The sequence below is a fragment of the Hyaena hyaena genome, unplaced genomic scaffold (genome assembly GCF_003009895.1).
Source record: "Hyaena hyaena isolate Hyena2069 unplaced genomic scaffold, ASM300989v1 scaffold_624, whole genome shotgun sequence".
NCBI classification, from domain to species: domain Eukaryota; kingdom Metazoa; phylum Chordata; class Mammalia; order Carnivora; family Hyaenidae; genus Hyaena; species Hyaena hyaena.
Genome location: NW_024081258.1, coordinates 630,873 through 640,766, shown reverse-complemented (window position 1 = coordinate 640,766; position 9,894 = coordinate 630,873). Strand labels below are relative to the sequence as shown.

At 54.5% G+C, this 9,894-nt stretch overlaps 1 long non-coding RNA gene across 2 annotated transcripts in view; it reads left to right on the top strand.

Moving 5' to 3' along the window:
- The first annotated feature begins 877 nt into the window (after window positions 1–877).
- LOC120249050 overlaps window positions 878–9,894 on the top strand; it is a 16,494-nt gene continuing 7,477 nt past the window's right edge. Inside the window, exons 1-3 of one of the 2 annotated variants that reach the window (XR_005532760.1) lie at window positions 878–937; window positions 1,525–1,553; window positions 6,645–6,778. This is a non-coding gene — a long non-coding RNA (uncharacterized LOC120249050). Of the gene's footprint in view, window positions 938–1,524; window positions 1,554–1,725; window positions 2,174–6,644; window positions 6,779–9,894 lie in introns of those variants that run through there. The other variant, XR_005532759.1, reaches the window with a different exon arrangement.

Here is a 9,894-nt window from a genome sequence, read left to right as displayed (position 1 = left end):
AAGTGGGTAGTATGGCTCCTCCTGCTTTGTTCTTTTTCAAAATGTTCGAATTCTAGTTTCTTGGCTTTCCATATACATTTTAGAGTCAGCTTGCTTTTATCTACAAAGAAAATCTTGCTGGGATTTTGATAGGAATTATGCTAAACTTGTATATCAATTTGGGGAGAACGGACATCTTTACTATACTGAATTTTCCAATCCATGAACACGGTATATCTCTTCATTTACTTAGATCTCCTTTGATTTCTTTCATCAAAGAAACCATTTGTGGTTTGCAGCATAGAGTCCTTCTAATATTTTGCTGGATTTATGCCCCTGCATTTCGTTTTTCTGAGCAATTGTAAATGGCATTTAATTTCCATTTTCACTTGTTCAGTGCTAGTGTTTAGAAATGCAATTGATTTTTGTGTGTTACTCTTGTAACCTGTGACTTGGCCAAACTTACTTATTAGTTCTTGGAGTGTGAGTGTGAGTGTGTGTGTGTGTGCGCGCGCGCACGCGTGTGGACTCCTTGGAATTTTCCACATAGATAATCATGTCATCTGCAAACAGGGGGAGTTTCATGTCTTCCTTTCTTTTTTTTTTTTAATGTTTTATTTATTTCTAGGAGAGAGAGAGACAGCGTGAGCAGGGGAGGGTCAGAGAGAGAGAGGGAGCGACAGACCGAAACAGGCTCCAGGCTCTGAGCTGGCAGTCAGCACAGAGCCCGACGCAGGGCTCGAACTCACGAACCGCGAGATCATGACCTAAGCGAAAGTCGGACGCTTAACTGACTAAGCCACCCAGGCGCCCCTCATGTCTTCCTTTCTAATCTATATGCTGGAACTGACTATTATTACATCACAAGTGTTACACTCAGATGTCTGAAGGGGCTGGGGTAGGACTATGGTAACTGGGGATCCATGCCAGTCAACGAGGGCTGCTACTATCCAGCTATGTGAGTCCGAATCTCTCGACTGTTAAAAGAGATGGTCGATGTTAGATTTTCTGCTATTTAAATGTTGGGAAGTTATTCAAATATTGAAACAGCTATCAGGCCAAACAAAACCCAGCTGTGGGCTGGCATGAGTCTGTACCAGTCTGCATCCTGCCACAACATAGGTGTTCCGTAAACAGAAGCACCTGTTTCCGCCGCCTGCAGTCTCGGGTGGGCGGGGCTTCAAGGCCTTGTCAGGCTGTCTGTGCTGTCTGTCCATCTGCCTGGGATTTCCAGGATGGACTAGACGGCCTAAGGGGAAGCTGTGTCCGAAGGTCATCTGAAGGTCGTCTTCGGGATTCTCGCGGCTTGGAACCACCAAGCTGCTGCTTTGCCGTCTCTCTGGCAGCAATCCGAACTCGGGAAAACCGCAGAAAGTGGCTGGGTTGTCAGGTTGCAAAAATGGGAGATGTGGTAGGAGGGAAGGAGTGAGCACCAAGTATCTGTAACACGTTGAATGTAACGCTAGGTTGGTGTCTCTCTCCCTCCCGCCCTCCCTCTGGCCCTCCTTCGTGCATCCGGCCTTCCTTCCGTGCAACACGTAGCAGGCCCTGGAGGGGACGAAGTTTCAGAGCGGGTAAGTGACTTGCCCGGGGTCCCAGACGGGACGTCAAAGCCGGTGCTCTTTGCATGACGCTCACCGTGCTGGCTCACAAAGGGCAGAGCGGACACTTCCGGTGTGTTGTGACAGTTTGGTTCCCAGCGCTCTGGCTGGGGGTGACGGGGGTGGGGGGAATGCAGCGGGAGCAGGGTTCAGGCGGCTGCTGGGTCCCTGAGTCAGGCCGACCAGGAGCCTGGTTGTCTATAACATGGCCTGCGGCACCCGCAGGAGGAGAGCCCGGGACCGCGTCCCTTCTGTAACCTCCCTATGAGGAGACAAGGAGGGACCAGGCAGTGCCCTCGGGTCTTAACCGCATTCTCACTCCTGGAGCGACGGGCGGCAAAGGAGGCCTAGGTACAGGGCTCGGGAGGCTTTGTACCAGGATGTGGACGGGAGACGTAACTCCGAAACCCACCGGATGGGCTGCGTAGAGCTGTGGGGCCACGCTGCACCTCGGGTCGATTTGTCTCCGAAGGGGAAGGCTGGATCCCACAGATAGCTGGTGGCGCTTGGGACCTGCCATTGAGACTCTCCGGGGACAGGCGCCCTCCTCAGGCCCCTACTGTGCCTTCGGATTTCAACCTGCTTCCTCATGGGTAACTAAGCAAACAGTAGGAACTTAAGGGAGGAGCATGGCTTGAGGGAGAGTCTATTAATCAGGACTCTCTGAATTACAAGTGACAGAAACTCCGATTTTAACTTATTAAGGGGGAAAAGAAAGGTATTCATTGCTTTGCATTGGCTCCAGGGGATCGAGTGTGTCTCCAGGCACAGCTGAATGTGGAGGGTTGAACAGGGGCCCTGGGGTGGCCCAGTGGGTTGAGCGCCGACTTCCGGTCAGTCATGATCTCATGGTCTAGGAGCTCAGCTCTGCATCCGGCTCAGAGCCTGCCTCGGATTCTCTGTGTGTGTGCATCTCCCTCTGTGCCCCTCCTTGCTTGCCCTGTCTCTTTCTCTAAAATAAATGAAAACATTTAAAAATCAAAGAAGCTCAAATAGTGTCCTCGGAATATGTTTCCACCTGTCACGTGCACTTCCCTGCCAGCGGGCTTCTTCCTCAGGCCCCCTTAGGGCTTTAGGGTGACAACAGCCCTCGTTCCCATGGTCCTAAGAAGCCATCTTCCGCCCACAGGTTCCAACAAAGGCCCTGGAAGTCGAGTTCTATTGGCCTGGCTTTGTTCATGTGCCTGCCCCTGAACCAATCACTGACCAGAAGAGGTATTGGAGCGAGATGATTGGCTAGGCAGGGTCACATGCTCCCTGTTGGGTTTGGTGCGAGGGGTGGGGCCAGCCCCCGTTGGACCACGTGAACCGAGAGGGAGATGGGGTGTTTCCGCAAAGGGAAACAGGGTTGTCACTCCTTGAAGAAAACGCCTGCTGGGCCGAGCCTCTTCCCTCCTCGGCTTAATGGAAAAGTCGTCAGTCTGGCCTCACAAGGGACCGAGAAGTTAAAAATGTTCAGTGATCTAGGTCTCCTTGCTCCATATGTCCTGTTTTATTTTTCATGCTCTCTGCAGACAGGCTTTCTCTGCCTCTCTGCACGCATCACTGGCTTGCAGATTCCTGGCTCATGTCTCCATCAATGGGATGAGCCCCCAGTAACAGGTGCGGAGTCCTGATCCCGGAGAAACGAGCAGAATGTCTGCTGGGGGCCGTCTATCATCTTCTGGTAGCAGCTCCTTGATTCTATTGGGGAATGCCTTCCTACCCCTCGCCCCTGAGTGCGTCCAGCTGGGGCAGGAATCTCCCCCTCCCCGTGCCCCAGCTCCCTGAATGAGCCTGTGACCCAGGCAGGGTCAACCACCACCTCCTGGGCCCTGGCCACTGTGATTTTGTTTTCCAGGCTGATCATGTGAGTTTGGTGAGGTCCTCACCTTGGAGCTTTTGCTAGGACTTTTGGGGGAGAGAGAGACACTGTCTTGGCACTCAGTTGCAGTGGCTATAGGGTAGCCTAGCGGTGCTAGAGGTCACCCATGACACTGAAGAATAGAGCCAACCGAGGGGGAAACAGAGTCAAGACAGAGTCTCAGTAAATTTTTGTTTTGGGGCCGCGGGTCCAGTTAAGTCTCAGTCTCCCCTCCCCTAGGAACTTAGTTCCCATGAACCCATACATTCCCATTTTGCTTAAGCCGGCTTGAGTAGGTCTGTCTTTTGCAACCGGGACTCAGTATGAGTGCACAGAGAAGGTCAGAGTGACCCGCTTTCATTGGCTTGCGGCTGTGCCTATCAGGGTCATGTGGTCCAACGTGGCTATGGGCAGAGGGACAGTTTCCGGGGAGAGGTTTGTGGGCTGGCCCAGGCCTGCTGGCTTTGGGGATCACGAGTAATGGGGCAGAGCGGTGTTAAGAAAGTCAGAGAATGGCCAAGGGGGCGCCAGAAAGAAGCCTGGGGGCTCCTCAGAGAGAACCTCCCTGCTGGGTGGATCAGGCCAGGGTCCGGAGAGGCGGGGGCCCTGGGTGAAAGCTGTCAAGGCCCCCTCTAAGCATGTGTGGTACTCGCCCGGGGTTGGCCAGGCTCATTCTAGCTCTGTCCGCTGTGGTCAGGCCTGGCTCAGGGCCTACATCAGAGATGTGCCGGCAGCCTGATGACCTGAGGCAGAGGGTGGGATGTCACACCCTGCAGGTGCAGCAAGGAGCTCAGGGACCACAGTGCGCGTGAGAGCCCCAGAGTTTTCTCTGCCAGAGTGCCATGTTGGTGGACCCCAGTCTGCTTGCCGGGACGGTGACAGGACAGGGTCGAGACCACCCCCAGAACCCCCCCATCACTGGCAAAGCAGTGCCGTTAACAGCCCCTTCGTTCTGTCCCTTTCTCCTTCTGTCTGCATGTCTGTATGGACACTCAGGAAAAGACATGTTCACGCAGACAAAATTAATCGCATTTGCCAAATGGGCTTGAAACGCTCCGCAGGCTGTTTCTTTGTCAGCACAACAGACAAGAGTCTTGGAAGATGGATGCTGTCGCCCGGTCGCATGGTCCTTTCTAGCTGTGGGCCAACTGTGATTTTTTTTGGAGAGGTGGGGGAAGGTGGAGAGCAGGGTGTGAGGGTGACATACATGGCCGTCCTGGAAGAGACCATCGCCCCCTGGGTGCATACTACCCGGGAGTCACTGCTTCCCAGTTCTGTTGACAGCATACCACGTGCCAGTGTGTGGCATCCCTTATCTTGAATCTTCACATCTGCCTAAGGAAAGTGTTAGCGTCTCCATTTCACAGATGGAGAGACTGAGGTGCACGGACTGGAAGTGATTTGCCTAAACTCACCCAGCTGAAAGCCCAGTTTCCCCCTCTGGGGTTGTGTGGACTAGGGTCCCCAGAGGTGAATCCTCTGGCCCTGAATTGTGCCTTAGTTTTGGGGAGGCAAAAGAGTGTGGGGAAGGTGCCTTTTGGGTTCCAGCCCCTATTCTGATAGTTCTCTATTACCTCGGGATAAACTACATCACCACTCTGACCCTTGGTTTCCTCATCTGTAAAATGGAGAAAGGCCAATGTCTTTTCCTCTTAGAATTGTGAGATTTAAGGCAGATAATGTATGGAAAGCACATATCATAGAGTCATTTAGCTTTTTGGAAACTATTCCCACCACGCCCCTCGATATCAGTCATGCTCAGAGACTTGCTCCAGCCAATTGAACGTGAGCAGCATGGGAGTCCTGAGCCCCAGCCCTGAGGGGCACCGTGTATTCTGCTTGCCACTCGGGGACCTTCTGCCTCATGGAGTGGGGAAGGCTTTCCCCACAGAGTCACTGCCCCTGGAGTTTGCCTCAATATGAGACACAGAGAATAGACCTTCTGTGGTCAACTTGCAGCCCTGTGAGTGAGAGAGGTGACTGTTTTACCCTGGGTGAGGCTTGTTACACAGCATCTTCCTGGCAGCCGCTAACTGATACATGGGGACACGATGAGATTAGTGGATGAGTGGTCTTGTCTGCTCAGCATCTTTTAGGGGGACAGCCTGTCTCCCATTCTTGATTCATGTGGACACTGCAATAGCCTTTTCTTTTTTCAGTTTATTTATTTGTGTTTGAGAGAGAGAAAATGCAAATGGAGGAGGGGCAGAGGGCGAGAGGGAGAGAGAGAGAATCCCAAGGAGGCTCCACACTGTCAGGGCAGGGCCCGATGCAGGGCGTGAACCCACTGACTGTGAGATCATGACCTGAGCTGAAGGCGGGCACTCAACTGACTGAGCCACCCCGGTGTCCCTGTACCTTGGCAACTCTTAAGCTCTCCCTGCCTTCCTTGCCTGGGTATCCTCCAGGACGGGGAGCCTAGTGGGTTCACTGTCGGGTGGTGACGGGAAGTGTAGGGATTCAGTGTTGGGTAATGGTATCCCGCTACAGCTGTTTGCACAGGATAATGAGCCCCGGGCCCAGAGAGGCTACCCTGGCATACCCTGGGAATCTTTGGGGGGCCATCATCTCACCCAGGAGGGGAGTCCTGGACACGGCCCAGGAATTCCAAGATTCATTTTCTGACTCACCTTGGGCCAGGCATGATCTCTTTGGGGATCAGTTTCTTCTGTAAAATGGGTATGAGGAGAGGTGAGCTACACTAGATTGTTGTGAGATGGTTTTTGGAGCTATAAACCCCTAAGGGAATCTGATATAAGTTGTGGATTGCTGCCCCAGGCATAGACATATGTGTACCTCTGCAGGTCACTGGAATTTTATATATAAATTGGAGGGGGTCGCATATAGCTCAGGAGGGAGCTTTTTGTGGACTGTGGGTTAAGAATTTCTGGACTTCATGAAGAGCAGCATTGTGACTCTAAGCACGGTATCTGGAGCCAACCCGTCTGGGATTGAATCTCTCTCCAGCACTTGCTAGCTGGGTGACCTTGGACAAGTTACTTAACATCTCTGTGCCTCTGTTTCCTCAACTGTAAAAGGGCAGTAATAAGAATACTTCCCTCTCCGCAGGGTTGGTGAGAGGTTTTATATACGTGGCACGTAGCAGAGCACCTAGTATCTAGTGAGTGCTCACGAATCACACAGATGGGGCAATCTAGCACCCAGGAGCTTCTCATTTTGCCTCTGGCTGACACCCTTTTGGATTCTCTCTCTGTATCCAGCCCCACAGGAATCTGTTTGTCTCCACCTGCCCCGGTTCTAGGATGCAGGGTTACATGAACAAATAATTTATGGCTTGTTGACGCTGCCTCCAGGCAGGCCCCCCTGCTGCTCCAGAGAGGATGTGAGAGACCAGGTGAGCTGGTCCCCTGCCTCCTTCCCTCACCTTCTCCTCCTGTTTCTGCCCTTCTTGCTCTTGCCTATCTGCCGAGGTCTCTGTCTGTATGTCTCCCTCCCTCTGTGTCTCCCCACCCCCGCTGATAACGATCCTGGCTGACAGGTGGGGGCCCCCTGACTTGCCCAGCCTGTGCTATGCACTCTGTATCATTTATTCATCAGTTTATTTATTTACTTAGAAAGAGAGAGAGAGAGAGAGTGAGCGAGCAGGGGAGGGGCAGAGAGAGAGAGGGAGAGAGAGAATCTCAGGCAGGCTCCAAGTTATCAGTGCAGAGCCTGGTGCAGGGCTCAAACTCATGAACCACGAGCTCATGACCTGAGCCAAAATCTAGAGTCATACGCTTCACGGACAGAGCCACCCAGGTGCCCCTCATTTATTCTTTAAATCCGTGCAACAGCCTTATGAAGTAGGTACTGCTTTTTATTCATTCAGTAAATCTTTATTAGGCCCCGGCTGTGATTCCAGACTGTCGCAGGCGCTGCTGGCCCAGTGGCGAGCGTAACCAGCAAAATGCAGAGCCTGTAGGCACCGGTATTCCAGCCCCCAGACGAGGAAACAGAGGCTCAGGGAAGTTAAGCGGTGTGTCATTAGTAAGAAGCTGTGTCAGGCCATGGGTGCCCACGTCTCTAAAACCAGATTCTGGGTAGGATCCCAGCCACCCTGTCAGATGGCCTCCTGCGGAGCTCACAGCCTGGTTGGGGATGGAGATGGTCAGACATGCCAAGCACAGTAGGGTAGATGCTAGAAGACAGGTGTGCTGGACGGAAGAACAGCCCTCCAGAAGGACATCCATATTCCGATTTGTGGGACCTGCCAACGTGGCACTTGACGTGGTGATGAAGCCGAGGGCCTCGAGAGACAGGGAGATCGTCCTGAGCATCCGGATGAGCCCAGTGCAATCATGGAGTCCTTACCAGGGGAGGTAGGTGGGTGGGAGGCAGAGTTAAGAGCGACGTGGTGGCGGAACCCCGGGTCCCAGAGAGAAAGGTACCGGAAGCTGCTCCACGGCCAGGAGCCACTGAGAGCAGGTGGGCTCTAGAAACTACGAAGGGAGGGCCTGGAGGGCCAGACTCTCCACTCGGACAGCACGAGCCCGCTGGTGCCATGGCCCTAGGCTGATGAGACCTGTGTTAGCCTCTGAGCCTCCGAAATGAAGGTGATGCATCTGTGCTGTGTAAGCCACCAAGCTTGTGGAGAACTGCCACAGCAGCAGTAGGGCACTGCGTCCCTGGCCGGGCTGGCGGGCCGGCGTTTCACCAGAAGCAACAGGAGGAAGCCAAGGGGCACCTTCTAACACTTGGCTTGGCACCAAGTTCACGGGTACATTCCCCAAGGCTGCTGCCTAACGTTCCGTCAAGAGGTAACGGGAACCCCCTTCTGATCGTGTGCTGGTGTCTGAATCCTCGCCGTGGGCTCACCGTCTGGGCCTCCACCACAACCTGTCTGGGGAGAACACCCCCCCTGAACGCCCGCTCGGCACCCACCTTCTGCCTTCTCCCAAAGCCCACCCCTGTTTCCACATAGCTGTGGCCATGTCCCCAAGTCTGCGCCTGGTATTTACGGCTGCGTAACAAAGCCTCCCCTCCCCAAGATGGGGGGCTTAAAACAACACACGTTGTCTCATTTGTGGGCGGGGAATGGGGGTGCGACTGAGCCAGGCCCTGAGGCTGACTGGGCCTCCCGAGGCCAGCCCCCAGGGGTCCGTCTGAGGTCATGCCGGTGGCTGGCAGCTGGAGGGCTCTGTGCCTCGCCTCGCAGGCCTCTGCTCGGCTGGCCTGGGGCTGTCCTCTGCGCTGGAGCCAGAGCTCCGGACGTGGAAACCATCTGGGCCTTGGCACCTGGATCTCAGAGTGACATCCTGGCACTTGTGCCGTGTCCTGTTTGGTAGAAGCTGTCCCCGGGCCCAGCCCACACTCATTCTCACATGACGCGGTGGGGGCCACTGGGAGCACCTCACGTGCTTCTGTCACCGCAGGCACGTCAAGGTGCTGGGGGACCCCTGATGGGCGGCCGAGTGCTGCGTCTGTCTGCCCTGTGTTGCAGATGGGGAAACCGAGGCACAGAAAGGCTAAGTACCATGCCTGAGGGCGCTCAGCTCCTCACAAGTGGCGGAACCAGCTGGGGGCCCGGCTGTCTGGCTCCTGAGCCCCACTCCTAACCCTGAGCCTCTCCCGACCCTGCCCGGTCAGGGGCTCCCCAGCGGCCGGCCTGGTTTGCTTTCCATCCGTTTCCTCCCTTCCCCTTCTTCTTCCACGTCCTCCTCTCTTTTTTTAAGTTTATTTATTTATTTTGAGAGAGAAAGAGAGAGAGTGAGCCACGCACAAGTGGGGCGGGGCCGGAGAAAGAGAGTAAGAGAGAGAATATCTACAGCCCGCTCCACACCGCCAGCACAGAGCCCAAGGGCGGGGGAGGGGGGGGCTCGAACTCATCAACTGCGGGATCGTGACTCCAGCTGAGCGGGACGCTGAACCGCCTGAGCCGCCCGGGCTGAGCTGCCCTCCACCTCCTCCCCCTGAATGTTCTGCCCACTTTCCACGGGTCTTCCCGACTCTGTCCGCCACCCTGGCCCCCCTGTGCTCCGGGTCACGGTTCTCGGCTTCCTTCACCCCTCCCTCCATCTCCGTCCGTCCTGACCTTATCATCTCATCCGTTCCTTGTCCCCATGTCCGCCTGTGTCTCTGCGTCTGTCCGTGAGTCTGGTGTGTCCATGGCTCTCTCTGTCCCTGCATCAGCCTTGGGCTTTGTCCATACGTCTGTCCCCTTGTTCCTACTACTGTCTGTCTGTCTGTCATGTGTCCCTGTCTCCCTGTCTCTTTTTGAACCTACTGCTTCCTTTTTCCCTCTGCCCCCACCCCTCTCTGTCTGTCCCTGTGTCTGTCTGTCCCTGTCTGCATTCTTCTGGATCCTGTCCATCTCCCTCCTCAGGTCACAATAAGCCGCTTCTGGGTATATCTGGTCTGGGAGGCAGCTTTGATTATTTACGATGCTATCACTTATTAATCATTCTGTTTATAATAACATAAAAACAACAGGCTCTGAGCCCCTACCCAGCGGCGGACAGCGGCCTCCCAGCC